The 24,544-nt window shown below is 48.5% G+C and overlaps 1 pseudogene; it reads right to left on the bottom strand.

The window, feature by feature from the left end:
* Window positions 1-6,675: 6,675 nt before the first annotated feature.
* Window positions 6,676-7,099, bottom strand: LOC127030100 (40S ribosomal protein S16-like; annotated as a pseudogene).
* Window positions 7,100-24,544: the final 17,445 nt, after the last annotated feature.

Genomic DNA, 24,544 nt, shown 5'->3' with positions numbered 1-24,544 from the left:
GCAGGAGTCCTCATTAAAATGGTAAGATTTAAATCAACTTCAGGGCTTTTAACTTGTGTTTTGGTTGGAGCAGACCTTGTATTTTATTCATAGTCACTGGGCCGGTTGCTGTGCTATCCCCTCTCTAGTCTCTCTGAGTGCACCTCCTCCAGCGTCAGGCCTTGTCCCCTTCCCCACCTTGGCATGGGCCGAGTAGGAGGAGGGAGGTTATTTTATCTCTGTATTTGGCATTGGTGCGACTGCTGCTGGAATCCTGGATCCAGTGCTGGTGCTCACGGTTCGAGAAGGAGATTGATAAACTGGCGAGGGTTGAGAGAAGAGCCATGAGAGAATGACTGAAGGGTTAGAAAACCTGCCTTATAGCGACAGGCTCAAGGAGCTCCTTCCAAGAGAAGGTTCAGGGGTGACTTGATTATGGTCTATAAGTGTCTACAGCAGGAACAAATGTTTAATAATGGACTCTTCAATTTAGCAGAGAAAGGTGAAACACGATCCAAAGGCTGACAGTTGATGCTAGACAAACTCAGACTGTAAATAAGGCATAACATTTTAACAGTGAGAATAATTATATATTTGAACAACTTAAACAACAAGGGTCATAGTGGATTCTCCATCACTGACAGTTTTTAAGTCACAAAGGGATGTTTTTCTAAAAGATCTGCCCTAGGATTTCTTTTGGGGCAGGTCTCTGGCATGTGTTGTACACAAGGTCAGACTGGATACTCACAGCTGTCCCTTTTGGCCTTGAAATCTATAAATCTATGTCAATGACATATTGACACATCAGTCACTCCAGTGTCTCTGGAGATGCTGAAACTAGAGGTGCTGGGGTGTGTTATCTACCAGCTCTGTGTTCTTGGGGAACCAGGGCATTGTATCCAGCCTGTCTGACTCAGGAAGGACCCGCCCTCCCCAGCCTCTACTTAATCAGAAGAAAGACTTACAAAAAGCAATGAAAAGGTGGTGGGAGACACACCTAAGCCTCTCCGACAAGGGTGATAGGATTGAGGAGACTCCCCTAGCTTCATTTGCATCAAAGCTGGGACAGGGAGGCATCCCCATTGGCATACAGAATGGAAAACAGAAACTCCAAGGCAAGAACCACACTGAACTCTGGGACCTGAAAAGCAGGGAAACATTGCATGATGGGAAATCTCTGCTCCAGAAGTTCATGAACCCACACCTGCATGCACCCAGCCCAGTAATTATCAGGCCTATGCTAGTAATAAATCCTCTGTTGGTATCCAAAATACTGAAGCTGCCTAAATTGCATTATGAGCTCCCTGGAAGCAACACTGCCCATTGCCAGGAACGATCAGTTCCTATCATCGAGCCTGAACAAAACAACTCTGGGATACTCCTTTGAGTCGTCAGGTTACCTATAAACAAATCTAGTCTTCTCCCTTGAACCATTGTTTTTTTCCTATGAAAACCCCTATTCACGCTCAAGTAGGTGTTCTCACGTCTGGATACAAACTCTGCATCAGTTCCATGGGGAATTCATCTTTTCCTGAATAACTGTGCTGGGAGCTGTGCCTGTCTCCAGCCCTCTGGACTCTCAGCTGCTCACACCACCTGGGAACCCTGATCGGTTCAAACTTCACGGAGTGGTGAGATCCAGCTCTCTCTCGCTCTCTGGGTGTAGCCTCCTGACCCTGCTTACGTGATTGGTTATGGTTTGCTAGCCCTGACTTTTGTAATCAAATTTAAGTTAGATTTAATATTGTAACTGTTTTGTTTGTTTGGCTCCCCTGGTACGGTTACTACCTGGAGATAAATAACTTCCATGGTTAAGCTAGTTGCCTCTCTCTTCCCTCCCCCACCCTCCGTCCCGTGGGTGTGTTTGGCTTCCCCATTCATTCTGCAGCAACACACTTTGTACCTAAGCTAAAGATCCCTGCAGCACCCAAAAATCCTGTGGGGTTTGATCATCAAGTGGCATGAAAGTGGGAATAAGAATGTGCTGAGCCTAGTATATGAGGGTGGCAGGTTAAAAAGTGCTGTTTAGCCCAGCCTGTTGAGTCCCTCCAAAGCCATATGAGAGTAACAGTCTGAAATTGCTGTTCAACCCAGGAACATACAAGGGGTCAGCTTGTGAGCGCTGATTACCCAGCACCCCCACATACCCCTGCACACCTCTTCCCAGCAGGAGTCAGTGAGCAGACAGTGTTAAGCAGCCTGCTTCAAACAAGCAGGTTTATTAGCAAATGGACGAAAGCTTTTGCCAAATCAGTTTGAACACAACAAACAATGACATCCATATTTAGTCTCACCTAATCTCACACCTCACTTAGGACTCCTTTAGCCAACTTTCCTCTCCATTTACTGGAACAGAACAGATGTGTTTCCAAGGACTCCACCTCACTCATCACTGGATGTTTCACAGACACCATCACGTGGTTAAATGCAGAGCCCACACGTGTATTTATAACCATTTCCCAACTGGGCTATTCACCCCCAACTGCCCAGCAGGGTTTAATAGCCAGCTGGTTTCACACAAACAACATTAAGTATTTCTTCACACAATGCACGGTCAACCTGTGGAACTCCTTGCCAGAGGATGTTGTGAAGGCCAAGACTATAACTATATAAGGGAGAAAATTCATAGGCAGGAGTTGTAGACCAAGCTGGATGAGCAAGCACCTCAGAGAGGTGATTAAGAAAAAGCAGTAAGCCTACAAGGAGTGGAAGATGGGAGTGGTTAGCAAGGAAAACTACCTTACTGAGGTCAGAACACGTAGGGATAAAGTGAGAAAGGCCAAAAGCCATGTAGAGTTGGACCTTGCAAAGAGAATTAAAACCAATAGTAAAAGGTTCCATGGCCATATAAATAAGAAGAAAACAAAGAAAGAAGAAGTGGGACCGCTAAACACTGAGGATGGAATGGAGGTTAAGGATAATCTAGGCATGGCCCAATATCTAAATAAATACTTTGTCTCAGTCTTTAATGAGGCTAATGAGGAGCTTAGGGATAAAGGTAGGATGACAAATGGGAATGAGGATATGGAGGTATTACTGCATCCGAGGTAGAAGCCAAACTCGAACAGCCTAATGAGGCTAAACTGGAGGGCCCAGATAATCTTCATCCAAGAATATTAAAGGAACTGGCACATGAAATTGCAAGCCCATTAGTGAGCATTTTTAATGAATCTGTAAACTCAGGGGTTGTACCGTACAACTGGAGAATTGCTAACATAGTTCCTATCTTTAAGAAAGGGAAAAACCATGATCTGGGCAACTACGGTCCTGTTAGTTTGACATCTGTAGTATGCAAGGTTTTGGGGAAAAAAAATGAAAGAGAAAGTAGTTAAGGACATTAAAGTCAACGGTAATTGAGACAAATTAGAATATGTTTTTTCAAAAGGTAGATCGTGCCAAACCAACCTGATCTCCTTTTTTGAGAAGGTAACAGATTTTTTAGACAAAGGAAATGCAGTGGATCTAATGTACCTCAATTTCAGTAAGGCATTTGATATGGTTCCACATGGGGAATTATTAGTTAAATTAGAAAAGATGGGGATCAATATGAAAATTGAAAGATGGATAAGGAACTGGTTAAAGAGAAGACTACAAAGGATCATACTGAAAAGTGAACTGTCAGGCTGGAAGGAGGTTACTAGTGAAGTTCCTCAGGGATCGATTTTGGGACTAATCTTATTTAATCTTTTTATCACTGACCTTGGCACAAAAAGTGGGAATGTGCTAATAAAGTTTGCGGATGACACAAAGCTGGGAGGTATTGCTAACACGGAGAAGGACCGGGATATCATACAGGAAGATCTGTGTGACCTTGTAAACTGGAGTAATGGTAATAGCAGGAAATTTAATAGTGAAAAGTGCAAGGTCATGCATTTAGGGAGTAATAACAAGAATTATTGTTATAAGCTGGGGAGGCATCAGCTGGAAGTAACAGAGGAGGAGAAGGACCTCGGAGTATTGTTTGATCACAGGATGACTATGAGCTGCCAATATGATCACAGTGGGCTGGAGGTGCTGGAGGGGAGGGGGAGGAGTTGAGCAGTGGGTTCACTCGTGGGAGGGAGGCGCTGGGAGGAGGGAGGCGCTGGCTGCCGATGGGTGGTCAGCACTCACCATGTTTTCCCCATGGATCACTCACATTGCTGGCCCCTTTGCCAGAGCCCCAGAGACATGACTGGGTTAAGACAATTCTTGCAGGGGGACAAACCTACACTGACCCTCCCAAATACTCATAAGGTCAATCCCTCCCCCAACCAAGGGGAAAGACCCCCCCAGGCTTCAGGCAAGCCGACTGACACATGGAGGAAGGTGGGTTCATGGCCCTTCACATTCCTTGGCAGATAAGGGGAAGAGGTAGTGACAGGACCCCAGCCCAGTTTCAAACCCAAGGTTTTGGGGGGTTGTCATGCTGTCTGAAGTGGCTCACAGCCATGAGTGCCAACTTCAAGGCACTGTCAGAAAACAAGGCAGTCACCCCAAACTGGTGGGGGGTTCTATAGATTTCACCAAGCCAGTGACAAACATGAACTCCTGGGTCACGGTACCAGTCTGACCCGGGAGTCATAGACAGTCCCCTTAGACTCTCCCGTATATCTTGCCACCCAGACAAAAAGGTCACTTATATCAAATATTACATCCAGTTGGCCCTGTCCCAGGAGACTGGTCACTTACCCCAGATCAACGGGTACCCAAATCTGACACCAAAGACAACATTGGCAGCCAACTCTATAGCAAGCTAACTAAAGGTTTTTTAGCTAAGAAAAGGAAATGAAAGTTCTTGAGAGGTTAAAGCAGGTAAAATATATGTACAAGTGAGTCACGGGTTGTAATTCCAGACAATGGCAGTGATGGAATAAACTGTTACTTTCCCAACAGTCTTTTCAAGGTCCCCCGACTGCCCCTGGTGATCTCCGCTTTGCATCTGGTACCCTTCCCTGTGAGAGTCCAAACAGTCTGGAGAGCCAGGATCCTGCCTTGAATCCGCACTTCTAGTTTCTTCTAAGAGCGAACAAGCCGATGGGTGGTCAGCACTCACCATGTCACTCCACACGGGGACTTTTCCTTGGGGGAGAGTGAGGAATGGATTTTGAGTCTTTGACCTCCAGGCGTCACACACAGTGGCCACTTGCTTTGAAATTAACACTTTTCTGTTCATGTTCTTCATTTGCATCTTTGGTGGGTCATTTAGTTACCAGGGTAACACAATGCAAATATTCGCTACTGGGTTATAATGGGTGTAGATCAGTGAAAACAATGCACGCAGCACCCCACTGGTTTTCTTGAAGTTTAAACACCAAATACACTTTTATACAGTTAACAGTCACTTTGATCTGTGGAGGGGGCGGGGGACAGGACAGCTTGTGAGCCACATGCGGCTCTTTTATAGTTAAAGTCCCCCCCACTCTCCCATTCTCTGCCTACCAGACTGTTTGGGGGGAAGCTCAGGGCTTCTGGCCTGCGGCAGGGGTGGGGGTAGGGATTTCTGCTCAGCAGAGATTGGGGTATTGAGGCTTCAGCCTCATGAGAGGCAACTGTTGGGGCTCGGGGCTTCAGTGGGAGAGGAGCTTCAGCCCCAAGCCCTGGCGGGCACGCCCCATGTGGCGACCCCACAGAGCAGAAGCCCCTACCCCACCACCCCATCATGGGGCTGAAGCCCTGAGTCCCGGCAGGAGCGCGCCCCAGCTCCTGAACTTCTGAAGATTGACCTGGGGCTCTCGCATGAGCTGGCACCTGGTCTGCCAGTGTCACAGGGTGACCAAAGAGCCACATGAAAACTCCCTATGTGCATCCTACAAGTGTCATCTGACAGCCCAGACCTAGAACTGCTCTGAACCATGGACTGGAAACCGGGCTGTAAGCATCCTGAAAGGGCCTGGTAGGACAGACACCCCTGGGACGGGAAATTGTTGTTGGCATCTCTGGATAGCGCTTGTGGGTTCAACCTGCCTGTGGTTGCTGGTTAAAGAGGCTTTGCTCAGTTTGGCCTGGAGGGGGGAAGAGGAGTGACAAATGTGAGAATACTGCTCATATTTTTCAGGTTCCTGTGCGTATCTGTGGGCTTTGCACAGCTACGCACTGAGTGTGAAGGGAAGGGAGAAGGGGTGTGACATACTCAGTCACCTGGTTGGAGAGCAGAGTTGTTAACACGCAGACAGCATGCACACATGTCAATGGAGGAGCTGGAGAGACAAAGGGATTCCCACTGGCCGGGACATTCACACCTAGCAGCCAAGGACCAGGAGGGAGGAGACCCCCCCCACCTCTGTGCAGGGAAGCCCAGCAAAGACCCCTAGCAGGAGGACGAAGAGGAAAAGTTCCAGGCTGAGGGGCTAAGTGCTGAGCTCACAGATACACAGAGCTTGCACCTGGGACTGACAAACAAAGACACCGGGACAGATAGTGAGAGCTGAGATAGTTCCAGGGAGGCCTGGTGTTGGCCAGGATGTGCTCTGGCTTAACCCTAACCACGGCTTCTCTCTGCTAATCTTAGGGCTTCCCTGTGCTGGGTCCCAGGTGACCAATAAACCCCGCTGTGTTGGGAAAGGGCTATCGGCTGTCACTGCATATGCTGGCTGAGGTGCACTGGGCCCTGTTGGGCTGGCAGGTCTCTGCCGAGGAGCTCAGTCGGGCTCAGATGGACTTTTTTTTTTAACTTTTCCTCCTATTTATTGCAAGATATAAGGGTAAAGAACAATTTTAATGGTAAGACTTCTGGTAGCATGCACGAGCACCAGTTCCACCAAACTTCTTGGACTTGCAATGATGAGGATCTGCAACCAGTAGATGTCCTTGATTTCCTTCTTGGAAGCTTTGTCAACATACTTCTGATAATAAGCCACCAATGCTTTGGAAATAGCTTGACGAATTGTGTAGATTTGTGCTATGTGGCCACCACCCTTAACACGGACTCGGATGTCAACACCAGCAAAGCATTCCTTGCCCAGGGGGAGAACAGGTTCAAGCAGTTTATATTGCAGGGTTCTAGGCTCAATCATTTCCAGGGGTCTTCCATTCACTTCAATGAGACCATTTCCTCTTTTGCAGTGAGCAACAGCAGTAGTTGTTTTCTTCCGCCTGAAGACTTGGATGCTCTGCGGGGGCCCCTTGTCTGGCATGGCTCCTCCTTCCAGTGGACTTGCCAGGCAGATCTCACAGTGTGAAGATGGAGGGCTGGAGCCCAAAGGCTCAGGCCAGGAGGCAGTGAGACCACATCACCCATCCTGAAGGACGAGTGGGACTCCTTGGGGTCTGGCCCACTGACATGGGGATTCTCCAAGGGACTGTTTAAAAGCTGGAGGTAGCCCCGATCCTGTGGATCCATGACATCTCGTGTCTAAGGAACTCTTCTTTGGCCACTGCACCACTCTGCTCCTCTCGCGGACATCTCCTATTGCTTAAAAGTCTTTGATTTGTCTCCTCACAATGAGCAAGACTTGTCCCATGATCCATTTCTACCCTTCTTGCACAAGTCTCACCAGCAATAGCCTGGGCAGGAGGACAGAGACCAACATCCCCTGGGTGCATGTTAATGTTGGCTCCAAAAATTGTCATGATTGAGATTTCACCTTGATCTGTGAACAGATGACGCAGGCCTGGGCGGGTGCTGACTGTGTTTACTTGTACAGTCCCTAGCAGGAGGTCTGCAATGAACTAGAATCAGGTGCAGCTCCCACGATCCTATAAATAGGAGGGGACCTAGCTGGGATCTGACAGATTACAGGTGCCCAGCACTCAGCACTGATGTCTCACCGAACCATGGACTGGCTGATGCCCCTGGGTTGCCTCTCGCTGTGGGTGGGGCTGGCGCTGGCTGAAGTGGGGTCGTTCAGTGGCTGCTACGACTATTTCTACCAAGATGCTGAGCCACGCGGCTTTGCCACGGCCAACACGGCCGAGATCTGCCAGAGATACAGCAATCTGTACCACTTTGCGACACTCTATGACAGGCCCCAGCGGATCCCGCGCTGGTCGGCATACACCCTGGGCGATCCTAACTGCCCAGAGCAGGCCAGGAAGATGAGCCAGTGGTTCGTGGAGCCCCAGGTCAGTCCCAGCGCTCTGCGCGATGCACTCAGGGGTCGGAATTGCTCAGGAGCCTGTGAATAAGGGGGTGTAAAGGGAAAGAGGTGGAGAAGGAAAAGGGGGAGGAGTCACTCCTCAAGCGAGAAATTGAAAGTGACACCAAGCTGCAGTGCACAGAGGAGTAGAAGGGGACAGTGAGATCCCGGAAGAGGGAGGCATGGGAGGATGATGTCCCAGGGGGAGGGGGTGAGATCCATAGGGAGGGAGGGAGATTTTGGAGGAGTGAGGACAGAGGGTGAGATCTGGGGGAAGGGTAGTGTGTTAGCTGGATGATATCCAGGTGTGCCGGATCCCACACTTCTCCCACAAGCACTGGAGCAGGGCTGACATGTAACAAGCCCCCTAGGTACGTCGTGAGAACCCCAGGCTGCTGAGAATGGTCAGCAGCGTGTCTGCCACAGTGTCTCAGCCTTGCTGGATGACAGAGCCGCCGCCTCGGGGTACTGGGTGACGAAATCTGCCACCCTCAGAATGCATTTCTTTCCTGCCCGGGTTGCCTTGCTGAGGGGCCCCACAATTTCCATAGCCACCTTCTGAAAATGTGCCTCTCTGTTGGGCAGGGGTGAGGGCTCGCAGGGCTGGATTCCCCTTGTCCCGGGCCATCTCTACCCTCTGGCAGGGGTCGCAGGACCTACAGAGCTGCTGGACAGAGTCAAAGTCTCCAGGCCAGTGGAAGTTTGGCAGCAGCCTTTGCTTGGATCCCCTGAAGAGAGAGAGGTCATGGGCCAGGTACAGTGGCCCGCGGCGGTACCTCTGGGAGACCTCCAGCTGCTTCCTGACCCCTCAAGAGTTGATTGCCTCGGGTGGGACCCCACTCCTGGTACAGAAATCCTTTCCTGCCATCCTCCTTAACTGGGGGCGGGGACGGCGTGCACATGCCATGCTGCAACCAGAAAGGGCCCTCAGTGTCTCTGAGGAGGGATCCTTCTGCAGCTCCATCTGAAATTCCACTGTTGGGGCAGGGAATGTGAACCATCCCTCCCCTCCTTGCTGATGGGGACTGGAGTCACAGCACTGCTTGCCTGTGCCTCAGTTTCCACACATCATAGTCTCAGCCTCAGCCCCATCCAGTTCTGCCCCAGGAAGCACAATTCCCCCAAGCTGGAGCTGATAGCTCGCTAGCCCCAAGCGTGACAGTCTGTGGCCTGGTCAGGGCTGGGTGGTGTTCTGTGGCTCTGGCCCCTGGTAAGGCCCAGGGTGCTCTAGGCACCATCCGGCCAGTCATCCAGATAATTTCCCATCAGCACATCTGCTGGTAACTGGTCATAGAATCACAGGACTGGAAGAAACCTCGAGAGGTTGTCTGGTCCAGTCCCCTGCACTCACGGCAGGACCAGCACCATCTAGACCATCCCTGACAAATGTTTGTCTAAACTGGTCTTAAAAATCTCCAAAGAGGGAGATTCGACAACCTCCCTAGGCAATTTATTCCAGTGCTTAACCACTCTGACAGGAAGTTTTTCCTAATGTCCAGCCTAAACCTCCTTTGCTGCAATTTAAGCCCATTGCTTCTTGTCCTATCCTCAGAGGTTAACAACGATTTTTCTCCCTCCTCCTTGTAACAACCTTTTACGTACTTGAAAACTGTTATCATGTCCCCTCTCAGTCCTCTCTTCTCCAGACTAAACAAATCCAGTTTTTCAATCTCCCCTCACAGGTCATGTTTTCTAGTCCTTTCATCATTTTTGTTGCTCTTCTCTGGACTTTCTCCAATTTGTCCACATCCATCCTGAAATGCGGCGCCCAGAACTGGACACAATACTCCAGTTGAGGCCTAATCAGTGTGGAGTAGAGCGGAAGAATGACTTCTCATGTCTTGCTTAAAACACTCCTGCTAACACATCCCAGAATGATGCTGGCTTTTTTTGCAACTACACCGTTGACTCATATGTAGCTTGTTGTCCACTATGAACCCTCCTTTTTTTTGAAGTGCTCCCTCCTGGGCAGTTATTTCCCATTCTGTATGTGTGGGACTGTTTGTTCCTTCCTACGTGGAGCACTTTGCATTTGTTCTTATTGAATTTCATCCTATTTACTTCAGACCATTTCTCCAATTTGTCCAGATCATTCTGAATTTTCATCCTATCCTCCAAAGCACTTGCAACTCTGCTGGCTTGGTCTCATCCGCAAACTTTATAAGTGTACTCCGTATGCCATTATGTAAATCATCAATGAATATATTAAACGGAAACACTATTGCAAAAAAATCAAACATCATTCTGGGCTGTATTAGTTGGAGTGTTGTAAGCACTGGAATGGGTTCGCTAGGGAGGTGGGGGAATCTTCTTCCTTAGAAGTTTTTAAGGCCCAGCTTGACAAAGCCCTGGCTGGGATGATTTAGTTGGGGATTGGTCCTGCTTTGAGCTGGGGGGTTGGACTAGATGACCTCCTGAAGTCCCTTCCAACCCTGAGATTCTATGAATCTATGATTCTATATTTCAGCTGGCTTAACAAACACTTCTTGTCTTTGTCATTTAAGTAAATATACATCCCTGTAGCAGGATGGTTACCATGCTCCTGCCCTGAGGGGCTTGAAGCAGCCCTGGGGGAAGGTTGTGGCTGGGAGCAACCAAGCTGGGCAGACTGGGATGTAGCTACAGCTGGGCCATGCCCCAATCAGACCACAGCTGGCCCTATATAAGAGGCTGGGAGCGAGGCACTCAGGAGTCTCTCTCTAGCTGTAGAGGGAGAAGGGTCTGGCTGCAGGGAGCTGGACACAGAGTACCTGAGTGGAGCAGGGCTGGGGAAAGGCAAAGGAGCTGGGGAGCTCCTGCCTGGAAAGTCCCAGGCTGTGGCCTAGCACAGGGCTAACAGGAACTGGGGGTTACAGGGGGCAGCCCAGGGGTAGGCTAAGGCAGTAGGTCCAAGCCCTCCTTGCCAGTGATGCGTGGCTGATACTGCAGTCTGCCCCAGGGCATGGGGGCTAGATGATGACTGGCAGTAGCCATACACTGAGGTGAGGTGGGGTTAGAGGGCGGGGGTTCCCAGGGAGGGGAGACCCTGAGAGAAAGGGGGTTACTGCCAGGGAGCAGCATCCCAGGTAAAAAGGCACCAGGGTCCAGGGAGGGTCATGGGGGCCAGAGGACAGGCGGATCAACACCTGCAGAGGGCGCTCCGGAGCTGGAATGAGCTAATTCCTGGAACAGACCAGCAGGAGGCGCCGCCGGAGTGAGTCGGCTCATCTACAGTGCCCTAATTAGTCAACTTCTGGACTGAAGTCTTTGCTTCTTCCAGTACTTTTTCAATGGATAGCTCTGATTGATCCAAATGTAGCTTCTATTGCTGGACAAAGATCTACTACTGTTGTAGCAGATGCCTGGATGACATTGTTTAATGGCCAAGGGGTTTCAACAACAGACTTACAAGAAAGAATGGCAATTGTGTTCTCTGAACTTAGTAGCAAAAGTAACCCACCAGCCTCACTTAGATCCGTCCCATCTGGATAGATACTTTCCAAAGTCAATAATAATGGTTGCAGTAATTGTTAGGGGGCCTATTCCTTCACCCTCTCACTTCCCTGGTCCTTCTCGCATGAACACAGAGCAACAATACCCGAAGTCCAAAGGCGCAAACAATTCGATATTTATTGGGGTGAACTTCCAGCAAGCATGATTCCAGTTTCCTTCCTCAGTGTCCCCCTTCCCAGCTCTGACACCACAGAGCCTTGCGTGTGTCCCTGTTTTTGTTCCCATCCACTGTTTCCATTTCCCCCTTTAGCAAAACATGATCCCAATTCCCCTACCCCCATCCCCGGTCCCTGTTTGAGTTTTTTCCCCACTTTCTGATTGATTGCAGACTATATAGTAAAACCTGAGTTCTGTTTAGCTATACCTTAACCAATCATTTTACTGACATTTAACTAACCAATCCTAACATACTGTACCATGGTTATTTAACTAATTATATCCCACCACCTTAATTGGTTTACACCCAACAAAATTAATTATACAGCAGACAGAAGCAATCACAGAACCAGACAGAGACCATGCAAATAAACATACAAAACAATACAGAAGTGAGGTTTTCACAACTACATCTATATAAACATAAGGGTTTTCCAGCTGTGTCTATTGATAAGCGAGTTCTTGCCAGACAGGATGCTATCAAAATAAGTTTCCTTTTACATCTTCTAGGCTCTTCCCTTTCTCTGGAGGTGATAGATCGGATCATCTTCCTAACAGCCCCAGATTGCCTGATTTCAATATGACTAAACAGGGCCTCAGACTGTCACAGTAAGAGAAGGCCATTACACAGACAGACAGTGATTTTTGATTCTTTCTTTTATATCTCTATAACTAGCTAAGTGATAAGAATACACCTAAATTCTTAAAGTATAGGCCTTTGCAGACAGGCCTGAATATCTATATCCTAACAGTAATTTTAAGACAACAGCCAAGGATCGCTCATGAGAAAGCCAGTGGATTTTCCCAGGTTGGACTAATTTGAACTTCAGTCCCAGTGTATCTTCTATATTTTCTAAGATATTCAGTCTTTTTGGACTCTTGCTGAAAAAGAATATAATGAAGACATTAGATTTGTAGCTTTTTGAATCCCTTTTGAAGATTCTGCAGCTCATACTAGCACTCGTTGGAGTAGATTGCCTCTGCAGTGTATAGGAGAGATTTGTGTTACACTTTTCTCTGAGCAAAGCTTGCACTCCACCATGTCTTCCAGAGAAGTTTGCAGCTCCATCAAATGCACAAGCAGCCATCTGTTTGGGGTTCACCTGACAAACATTTAACTCTTCTAAGATATGGGTTGTCACAGATGAAGCCGATGTGTCTTCTATAACTTGAACATCTGGAAATTCATCTACTAACCTACCACTGATATCAAAATAACATACACAATGACTTAAAACTTGACACCTATTTGCATCAGTGCATTTATCAGCCACGTATGGAAATTTTTTAAATGTGGCGAGAGAGTTCTTCACTTTTTCAACTGCTGTCTCTTTCACTGTTGCACCACATGCTTCTAGCCAGTCAGTTGAGTTTCTTGCAGAAAGCTAGTGAGCACTTGCCAGTCTTGTTCGGAACCAGTCTTCAGCTTCAGGATTAACAAGTGACAATGCACTTAACGTTGACCTCAAGTTTGTAGTGTGTAGTATCTCTTGTTTAAATAGAAAATTTGATGTGACATCTCTGTTTGTTTGTATAAACTGTGTTGTGTCTCCAGGATTCTTAACAGCCTCATTAAGTCTTCTAAAATTGGGTTTGACAATGACTGGCTTATAAGGCTTTCGGCATGTTGGTGCAGTCCAGAGGCTGGGTGTTTTGCAGCCTTTTCACATAGTTTGTCAGCATTGGCTTTGCTGATCAGTCTGGCAAACCAAACTTCTTCCGTTTTACTATATAAATCCATGGTACACTTACATCTTGAATACTGCATGTAGTCCTGGATGCCCCATCTCAAAAAAGATATGTTGGAGTTGGAAAGGATACAGAGCAGGGCAACTAAAATGATTAGGTGTATGGAACAGCTTCCATATGAGGAGAGATTAGACAGACCTGGGGGACTTTCCAGCTTGGAAAAGAGACGACTAATGGGGGATGTGATAGACATCTATAAAATCTTGATTGGTGTGAAAAAAGTGAAAAGCTCCCTCATTTAACTCAAGAACTAGGAGTCATCCAAACCCAATGACATTAATAGGCAGTAGGTTTAAAACAAACAAAAGGAAGTATTTCCTCACACCACGCACAGTCACTCTGTGGAACTCTTTGCCAGGGGATGTTGTGAAGGCCAAAACTAGAACTAGATAAGTTCCTGGAGGATATGTCCATCAATGGCTATTAGCCAGGAACTCCCAACACCAGCCAAAATTGATCACTGGGACAACACAGCTCTGTCTGATGGATACTTGAGGCAGGGTAGGTGAGTTCATGTAAATACAGTCTGGTCCTGAAGACTTTTCCCTACCCCAGCTCATCATTAGCTGTCAGTGGAGAATTCATTCAGACCTTGCTTATGTAAGCAGAGTCAGGATGAGCTCTACCCTGACATCTGGTGGTGAATTATGGCAAGTGTGGAAAAGAACTTAGGGGGCTGATCTTGTTTGCATAGGCACACCCACCCCACCTAGCATGAGTCGACGGCAGCCCAAAATGATCACTTTAACAGCTATGCAATCCCCAATTTCTCTGTTATTGGGGTAGGAGGAATAAAGTGGTGTTACCCTGATCATGTGAATGAAGGACTATGAAACTGTTTTATGACAGAGGGTCTCACCATCACCTAAGTAACACTCGCTAGACAAGGGACATGGGTTCTAACCTCCCTCTCCCTGAATAGAGGGTGGTTGGGGGTCAGGGGTATGTACCTGATGATATGGGAGCCTTTTGAGGGCTAGGAATAACAATTGCACCTCCTCAACTGTTGAATAGCAGAGCTAATTTTGATTCCATTAGGAATCTACTTAGAAGGTGCTGAGCAGACTTCTCTTTGGGCCAATGGTGCACCAGCACTGGGGCTCCCCTACTACAAGCTGAAATCATGAAAAGAGCTAAACTTATTGACCTGAGATCACTGAGTGCTGTGTTAACTAGAGGGGGAGCCTGAAGACCTATAGCTAAGTGGTGAGCAGAGCAGTTGCAGGGTGGTTGGAGTGGAACAGCTTGCAGGGATAGCTGGAGTAGTTCACGGGATGGCTGGTGGAGTGAAACAGCTTGTGGGACACTTGAAGCAGCCCATGGAACAGCAAGTGGAGCAGCTGGTGGAGCAGAGGTGAAGGCTGCAGCAGAACTCCACGGAGAGGCGGGGCAGTCAGCCTTGGACCATGTAAGGTGCCCCTTAACACCCTGTGTGCCCCCCCCATTTCCACTCAGGCTGGTGGAGTAAAACTCTGCAGATGAACTTTTGAACCCTGGGGTTGCACTGACCAGGGACAGAGACTTTTGGGTTGTGGTGATTTGGACTTAAGACCCTGAGGAGAAAAGGACACTGCCAAAATTACTTGGAGATGTGTCTTTTGCTCATGGTTTGTGTTATGAATCCTGTCTGTGGTATTTCCCCAACGTAATACCACATTGTTTCCCTCCTTTATTAAAAGGGTTTTGCTACACTCAGACTCTGTGCTTGTGAGAGGGGAAGTATTGCCTCCTAGAGGTGTCCGGGGGGGGTGGTATGTAATTGTCTCAGGTCACTGGGTGGGGGCTCGAGCCGGTTTTGCATTGTGTTATTGAAACGGCACCTCTGGATACTGAACTCAGCCCTTGTTGCTGCCGACTCAGAGGGGCAGAAGGGTTACACTTACAAATCATAATTTTAAATGATATTGGCCAACGTTGCCAAAACGAATGTGCCAACATTGTCAGAAAAAACAACAGCTATGTGAGGAAGCTAGGCTTTGTTCACACTTTTCAAACCTATTATACTTTTTCAGATATAAGTATTTTATCATAAACTGTATATGTTTTTAGAGTATGTATTAATGTTTCAATTTCAATTCAAATTTCCAACCAATGACTATATTGGCAAGGCTGCATGTAACTGATTGACCATGAGGGGAGGGGCCTTGGGTAAATGTGAGGGGGTGTACAGCCCCTTGTGGTGCATCCTAGAATACTCAAGGAGTTAAATAGAGGAGGTATCTGAGCCACTAGCTATTATCTTTGGGAAATCATGGGAGACGGGGGAGATTCCAGAAGACTGGAAGGGGGCAAATATAGTGCCCATCTATAAAAAGGGAAATAAAAACAACCCAGGAAACTACAGACCAGTTAGTTTAACTTCTGTGCCAGGGAAGATAATGGAGCACATAATTAAAGAAATCATCTGCAAACACTTGGAAGGTGGTAAGGTGATAGGGAATAGCCAGCACGGATTTGTAAAGAACAAATCGTGTCAAACTAATCTGATAGCATTCTTTGATAGGATAACGAGCCTTGTGGATAAGGGAGAAGCGGTGGATGTGATATACCTAGACTTTAGTAAGGCATTTGATACGGTCTCGCATGATATTCTTATAGATAAACTAGGAAAGTACAATTTAGATGGGGCTACTATAAGGTGGATGCATAACTGGCTGGATAACCGTACTCAGAGAGTAGTTATTAATGGCTCCCAATCCTGCTGGAAAGGTATAACAAGTGGGGTTCCGCAGGGGTCTGTTTTGGGATCGGCTCTGTTCAATATCTTCATCAATGATTTAGATGTTGGCATAGAAAGTATGCTTATTAAGTTTACAGATGATACCAAACTGGGAGGGATTGCAACTGCTTTGGAGGACAGGGTCAAAATTCAAAATGATCTGGACAAATTGGAGAAATGGTCTGAGGTAAACAGGATGAAGTTCAATAAAGATATGTGCAAAGTGCTCCACTTAGGAAGGAACAATCAGTTTCACACATACAGAATGGGAAGAGACTGTCTAGGAAGGAGTATGGCAGAAAGAGATCTAGGGGTCATAGTGGACCACAAGCTAAATATGAGTCAACAGTGTGATACTGTTGCAAAAAAAGCAAACGTGATTCTGGGATGCATTAACAGGTGTGTTGTAAACAAGACACGAGAAGTCATTCTTCCCCTTTACTCTGCGCTGGTTAGGCCTCAACTGGAGTATTGTGTCCAGTTCTGGTCACCGCATTTCAAGAAAGATGTGGAGAAATTGGAGAGAGTCCAGAGAAGAGCAACAAGAATGATTAAAGATCTTGAGAACATGACCTATGAAGGAAGGCTGAAGGAATTGGGTTTGTTTAGTTTGGAAAAGAGAAGACTGAGAGGGGACATGATAGCAGTTTTCAGGTATCTAAAAGGGTGTCATCAGGAGGAGGGAGAAAACTTGTTCACCTTAGCCTCCAATGATAGAACAAGAAGCAACGGGCTTAAACTGCAGCAAGGGAGATTTAGGTTGGACATTAGGAAAAAGTTCCTAACTGTCAGGGTAGTTAAACACTGGAATAGATTGCCTAGGGAAGTTGTGGAATCTCCACCTCTGGAGATATTTAAGAGTAGGTTAGATAAATGTCTATTAGGGATGGTCTAGACAGTATTTGGTCCTGCCATGAGGGCAGGGGACTGGACTCGATGACCTCTCGAGGTCCCTTCCAGTCCTAGAGTCTATGAGTCAGCCCGGTTTCACTGAATTAAGTCTCCTACCGCACCTCAGTAGGTGAGATCAGCCAGAGCACAGCAGCAGTCGTGAGGCATTCGGGTGCTGGCGCCTCTAAGAACCCAGCCCTGGGAAGCCCAGGCTGAGATGCACCGTACTGTGGGAAGGGAATAAAACCGCCCCTCTGGTCCACTCGCACTATTTTTGCAAACATGGGTGTCTTGGTCCACTGGGGTAACTGCTGCCCCCTGTGCCCCGTATGTGCCGAGTTTTGCCCTTGGTCACCCTCAGGTAGTGCCTCATCCCTGAGCATAACCAAGCTCCCTTTCCGCCATACCTAATTTTGCCTTCAGCCCCTCCCTGACCCTGCCTCCAGCTGTTTGACCCCCCCCTCCCTGGGCCAGTCAATTTCCACCTCCTGCTCAGACTCTGGCCATTCTCTCCTCTGATTTCCTCCTTTGCCCCTTTTTAACCCGTGTAAAAAGCCATCAGCAGAAACTTATGCCATTTAAGGGCAGCGAGAAGGGCAGTGGCTTCAGCAGATATTACTGAGCATGCTCAGTTTGTGTGAGCATGCTCAGTGCATGCTAAGTAGCACATTCCTACAGAGAGCAGGTTCCTACACGACACCCTGGCATAGGCTGCCCTGCTGCATGGGGAATGGGGGCAGTGGGGTGAGATCCTGGGAGTGTGAGGGGCAGGAGGTGATGTTCCGGGAGGAAATGGGGGAAAGGGGGATGAGGCATCCGAAGGGGAAGTCCTGGGGCATGGAGGGAAAGAAGGAAGACCCCAGGGAGGGAGGGACAGGAGTGAGATCCTGTGGGAGAGGAGGGTCCAGGGTGTGTGTGAGATCCCACAAGAGGCAGGGGAAGCCCAAACAAAGCCAAGATGTTTTGACCTTGTGTGTCCCCAGCTGGCTCATCCAGATGAGTCCCCAGAAATGACGACGGAGGTTGAGTCAACACTGAGCCTGGACGAGCGCAGATCCAGCCAGGCCATCAGTAAGGACTATGAAGACACATCATACGACCGGGGCCAACTGAACCCAAATGCCTTCCAGTGTAATGTCGGACACACGGCCACCTTCACCCTCACCAACACCGCCCCCATGAACCCCTACTTCAACCAGGTCCACTGGGCCAAGCTGGAGAAAACCCTCAAGACACAGCTAACTGGGAGCTGCAGAAATGTGGGAGGCAAACCCTACCTGGCGACAGGGGCTGTTCCCAGCGACAGTGAGAAAATCCCCATAGAGGGGGAGGACAAGGAAGGGGACCGGAACCGGCCATACAATGGGGTCTCGGTGCCCAGCCACATCTGGACAGCTGTTTGCTGTGACCATGGGGACAAAACCCACAAATTCTCCTTTGCCTTCATAGGAGAGAACAAGGAGGCATCCAGTCTTCAAATCATCCCTGTGGAGCAGCTAAATACAGAGCTATTGCATCTGTACAAGACTCCTGGGCCAGTCAAGATCTTTGCAGATGACTGTGGCTCCAAGAGCCAGAAGGGAGAAGAGGTGTTATCAGCAATAAAGAAAGCCTTGTACAATACCTTCCAGAACTTTATAACAGACTCTTACTCCCAGCTTCTTCCACCAGTGAAGAGAAGTAAACTGGACAGGGAGACCAGCCAAGTGATGACAAGCCAGACCCTGGATCAGAAGAAGATGCAGCTGACGGGCCTTGGGTTCCGGGTGGGTATTTCCAGGCTGGCAGATGGGCACAGCCAGTTTGAGAAGGCGTACGAACAGGACAACCTGGCCCCTGCTGTAGCTAGACTGGCAAGAGCTGCTGAGGCTTCGGACATAGTCTGCCCCTTCGAGGATCTGAACTCTGGAGAAACAGCCAATGGGTGGAGCTGTGTTAAGGAGACCCGCTGTGAGTGTCAAGGATATGCCTACAGCTGGTGTTACACGTCTGACAAGAATGACTGGGATTACTGCTGTACAGAGGAGTGCACAGTGAATCCAGTGTCTAAAGTATACGAGTGCCCACGAGGAGATGGCTCCATCATAAAATGCTCACCCTACGGTTACTCTATGCAGACCATCTCCGGGAAGGCCTGTCGGTCTGACCATCCATGTGGCCTTTATGGAAAAAGATACTTCTGGTGCTACACAGATGATGAAAAAAAATGGGACTATTGCTGCTCCCCTCAGCACCAATGTGGGAAACACGGCTATAATTACCTGTGGTGTTACATCAAGGATCCAGAGAAGTCCTGGCAGTACTGCATCCTGTGACATGCCCACTGGGGAGGAAAGGGGCAAGTGGATGCTTGCCTGTCTTGTTCACACCAAAGCAGAGAAGAAATGAAACAACTGCCTTCATCTATTAGTGCTATAGGCCCCACCCCTCGGATGCAGCTACTCTGCCCATTTCCTCCATCTGTCTCTTTAGATTTTAAAATGCCATAAAAAAAAATAATCTCCCTCCACCCAGAATTTTAGACAGCACTTTCATAGGAGAGTCTCTTCCACCAGTTGCCCTGAGTTCAAAGGTCTCCATGTAACAGGACCAGGCTCCATTTTTAAAACCAGCTACAGACTTTGAATGCCTGACTTCAGACGCTATAAAGAAGGCTGGTTTGCACAAAATGCTGAGCACCTGGCCTCTCTGACACAATCCACCATAGGGGGACATTTTTAAAGGTGCGTCAGGAGTTTAGGAGCACAAGTCTCATTAGAAGTCACTGAAAGCGGTGCTCCTAAATCTCCCAGATGGTTTGAAATTTATCCCCTTACAGCTTCTCATGTTGTGCACCCAAAACACAGGCATCTAAGCTTTGTTATTAGAATTGGTTGGGGGAAAAGACAGTGAAGTCAATGATGGCATCATTCAGATGGTTTTTTTAAAGTCCTTTTGTGCAGGAATTTTCCACAGATTTTTTTTTTTAATCAAAATTGGCTCAAATTTTAAGCAGAGACAGGATTAGCCATTGGAGCAACGCAGTGGGAATGTGATGGATTTTCTGTCACTTCAGGTCTTTAAATCAGGCTAGGATATCGTTGTAAAAGATCTTTTCTCATTCAACAACCCGGTACTGGCCTCAGTGCAGGAACCACTAGGTGAGGTTCTCTGGCTTGTGTGGCACAGGAGTTCAGATATGATGGTTAGAAAGGTCCCTTCTGGCTCATTGCTTTATCAGTCAGATTCACTTTTACCAAGATACTCTTGAGTAACTGAGGCCTGCAGATCATGTGCTGGGACGTGGCGTGGGTGGAAGTTCAGAAAACATTGCAATAACCTGTAACAGTGATGACTGATAGGAGGGTTATGAGAAGGGCTCAGAAAGACAGGATTCGTCCAAAGAAAAATGCAGCCTCAGCACTGTATTAGGATCATGACTGATAAACCAAGGGAAAACAGATTCAGAGGTTAATTGACCAAACATGGTATGTCAGAAATCAGGATAATTATCGAATGAACTAATGAGGGGATTCTCCATTCCGCCTCCTCCACACATCCTTTTTAGAGCTTCAAAAGGAAATTTTGGGGACCAGGAAGTGTGGAATGGACTGCTGGGGCAAAGGTCAGCAGGCCCCTGGTTTGCTCGAGAGACTCTCTCCTTCACGGGTGAGCCTGGATCACCAGGACATCCAGGCCAGCACTCTGGTGAGAACACTTGGTCATCACTACTAGACCAGCAAACACCTTGCCTGAGATAGGTGAGCTCCTGCTCTGTCTGCCCTTCCCTCACATATCTTTCCCTTCTCCACTCTCTTCCTCTCTCCTATCTCTCTCCCCACTGGTCCCCTGACCCTGCAGCCGGCTGCATGACAGGCACCAGCACAACCAGAGGCTCTGCCCAGTCTGAGAAGGGCCAGTGACGGAGGGAGCCAGGCCATACGAGTCAGATGAGGTCCCTGAGCCAGGGGCAAGAGTAACGAGTAAGATGGCCAATCTGCCAGCCCAGCGCCAAAGCCTGCGTCTGTGACTGATCAGGCACCTAGTGCTGAAAGCATCAACCAAAACTGTATTTCCCCCACTCATAGGGTGCTGTCTCTTCTCCCCCATTGTGTCTGTCTGTTTGTCTTGTCAAGAGCAGGACAGGGAACCGCCATTGACAGGAATGAGCTCAGAGCCCCACCACAGAACTAGTCCTTTCGTCCCCAGTACAAAGGGTCGCTCACCAGGACGAGACACTCTAACCCAGATCCTCACGCTGAAAAGGGGGCTTGCTTAGGCTTCTCGTTCTTAATGCTCAATTTCACTCCCAGAATGATTTGTGCTTTGTTTCCAGTCCTTTTTCTCAATCAATTATATTACATTGTGGCATGGATTTTCTAGCATGTTTGTCGTGGATCTGAGCAGCAGGGTCAGCTCTTGGTTTTTTGCTGCCCCAAACAAAAAAATAAACAAACAAATACGGAGAGCCGCCACCGCCGAAGCAAAAAAATAAATAAATAAATAAAAGAAAAGCCGGAGTGCCACCGCCGAAGGTGCTGCCCCCAAAGGACTGGAATGCTGCCCCTTGAGAAGTGTCATCTGCAGCACATGCTTGGGATGCTGGTGCCGGCCCTGGGCCCAGTTACCACAACATAATCCAGTGTCACTCCAGCAAAACTCCCTCAGCAGAACAAACATCTGGTGGGACAAGCGCAGGGTCTGACTGGTCATCCTCTCTGGGGATGGCTAGGAATTCCCCTCCACCCGAAGTGAGACTGGCAGTGACCTTAGGGGCCATTTCCCTTCCTTGGCTGCAAGGGTTGAGGATCACTTGCCAGGATTATCTGAGCATCTCTCACTTAACCAGTTCCCTGCCGTTGCAGTGAACTCAGGCACTGATGCATCTCAGTTCCCCCTAGCCACTCCTCATGGCATGTAAGTTGAGTCTTCTGTGAGCTGTGACACTGATTGTTGGGTGTAGTGTGTGGGTGCTGGAGGGAGGCCTATTGGGAGTGAGACTAAGTGAGCTGGTGGAACCTTCTGGCGTTAAATTCTATGACTCTGACTGTGTGGTCTTCTGGGCTAGGGGCCAATAATCATTGCAATTCAGCGACAGTTGGATGCCCAGCTTCCTTAGGCTGTGTTGACGATCCCAGCCCATGGTTAAAATGACCTTTTGCATCACGTTTGTCCTGCTTTGAACAATTCCAAAATCCAAGGTCAGCACGGCATCACCTTCCATTCTAGGGAGTTCTTCATCCATTATCACAGCAATCGCTGACGTAACGATGTCCCTCCCCAGTTATGGAACTTGCAGGCAAAATTACATCCCTCCCCGTATCGTCTCCAGCTCCACTCCATGCTTGTTACCATCCTATCTTTATAGAACATGTTTCTCATCTGCCCTCAATGGTACCTCTCCTCCTGGGAACAAACACTCACTTGTGATTAGAAACGGCCACTAACCCACTTCAGGATAACAACACCCCACCGGTTCCACCCACTGTCCTGATGGCAGTTCAGATGATGACACCGTGACTGGCTTTCCCTAGACAGAAAGAAAAGAAATAACATAACCAAGTACATTTTATACCAGCACGGCTAGTCACCTGTTCCCATGGCTCTTTCTATCAGGACATTTTCACATCACCAGCTCAACTCCATTTCACTCCCATCTCAACCTCCCTGGAACTTTCCTCTCCAGGCCCAATGGCCTTTCAGCCAGCTCCCAAGGAGTCTCTATTGCTGCCGAGTGTTAGACCCCCAAGTTTGGCCCCAGGGCCATACAACAAGTGCTTCGGCCTCCACCCCCCAACGGAATTTTCCCCCAGCCCCCAGAACTGCCACTGATCACATAGCTGCTCAGAAAGCAGAACTTGTAACAGGAAACAGCACCTTGCAGTCGGCCGACCTGAGGAGGGGAAGTTTCCCCCAGACGGTTGCTTCCTGAGTAGAGATGCTGGGGGCCGATTGCCTCCCTTGTATGGGCATGAGCCACTTGCGACCCTGCAATTGGCTTATTATAAATTATGACGAAAAATTCGTTATATATTGTTGGCCCCCCCCCGGGGACGGGCAGAGAGAAATCGAATTCCCGTCGAACCGTATCCAGGATCGATCACCCTGCAGTCTCTCTCTCCTGGCTCACGCGTTTCCCAGAGCCTGACTGCTTGCCGGCCGTAATGAAACTTTCGTGGTTTGTGTGTGTAAGTAAAATTAGCTGTTAAGTATATCTGTATTGTTAGATAAGAGGCAAAGACTGGTTCCAGCCGCCCCAAGGCTCCTGCTAGGGGAAACCCGTTAACCAGGAAGCCTTGAAAGCAAGGGGGGCCAGTCAAGCCTCACGACCTGTGTTTAGTGAGATTAGCTGCTGCATTTATGATTACTAATAATACCAATATCACTTTTACTAACCCCTGGGACGACCTGAATAATTACTGGGACTTAGAAAAATACCAGGGCCAGCTTTTATTTGTAATTGTAGTGTTTGTGTTATTTGCTCTAGTATTATATTGTAAGCCCAAGCTGTAACTAATTGTGTTATCCCTTATTCTTATCTGTGACTCATTTAATAAATCCTTAATCTTTAACACTACGACTGATTGCTTGCGTTATCCCCGTCACTACCCTTGGGCACTTGTCACCCCCCCCAGGGCATCCAGTGATCGAACCTCCGCCCTATTCCAACGCTCATTACCCGGTAGATAACGGGCACCTGGTGGCCATATCGGTGGAGCGAGGGGCGAGAGCAATCTATAATCAACACCGAGGAGTCCGAGAGCTGGGACAGACTCGACCAGTTCCACTCCAATGGGAACTCGTCCCTGCCCCGACTCTTCTTGTCATCTCTTCTCCATCTTAATGTAGCTGAACAATTAATACATTAAATAACAGCACTGCTAATAATGCGTTAATGCTGCCAGGTTGCAAAACATCGCTCCCCACCTCAGATTGCCTCAGTGCCTGGCCTAGATCCTGGAGCTGGCAGCTATGCTGTGATCAGGGCAGTCCCTAGCTATTCTGGGGACCTACGCAGCCCCCCCATGGGCCAGGTGGTTGTGGGGCCCCAGGACTCTGCAAGGTGGGGGGTGGGTCCCAGGCCTCTGTGGGGTGGGGGGCTTGGGGAAGAGGGGGGAACCACCCCCCAGCACTCACCAGCGGTGCGGCTGGGGCCCGGTCTGGACTTCCCGTCACCGGGAGTGCAGGCCCGGCCATGCTGGCTGCTGCAGAGCTCAGGAGTGTGGGGGCCATGGGGCTGGGACAGGGCTGGGCAGGGGCAGGAAGAGGTGGGGCAGGGCAGAGCAAGGGTGGGAGTCATTGGGAAGAGCCAGAGCTGGGGCTGGAGCAGCACCAGCTGCGCAGGTGTCTCAAATCTCCTGGTGCCTGTTGGGATAATGAAAAGTAAGAAATACAAAATGGAGTCTGTGACATGTGACTTCAGGATTCAATCCTTGTTTACCTCAACTAGCGCCAACTGGTTAGAGCTGGATTTTTCCATCTTTGGGCTCCGGACAGTCCATCTGTTTTCCCACTCAAATCC

This window comes from Gopherus flavomarginatus, chromosome 10, assembly GCF_025201925.1.
Source record: "Gopherus flavomarginatus isolate rGopFla2 chromosome 10, rGopFla2.mat.asm, whole genome shotgun sequence".
NCBI classification, from domain to species: Eukaryota; Metazoa; Chordata; order Testudines; family Testudinidae; genus Gopherus; species Gopherus flavomarginatus.
This window is presented reverse-complemented; position numbering and strand designations above follow the sequence as displayed.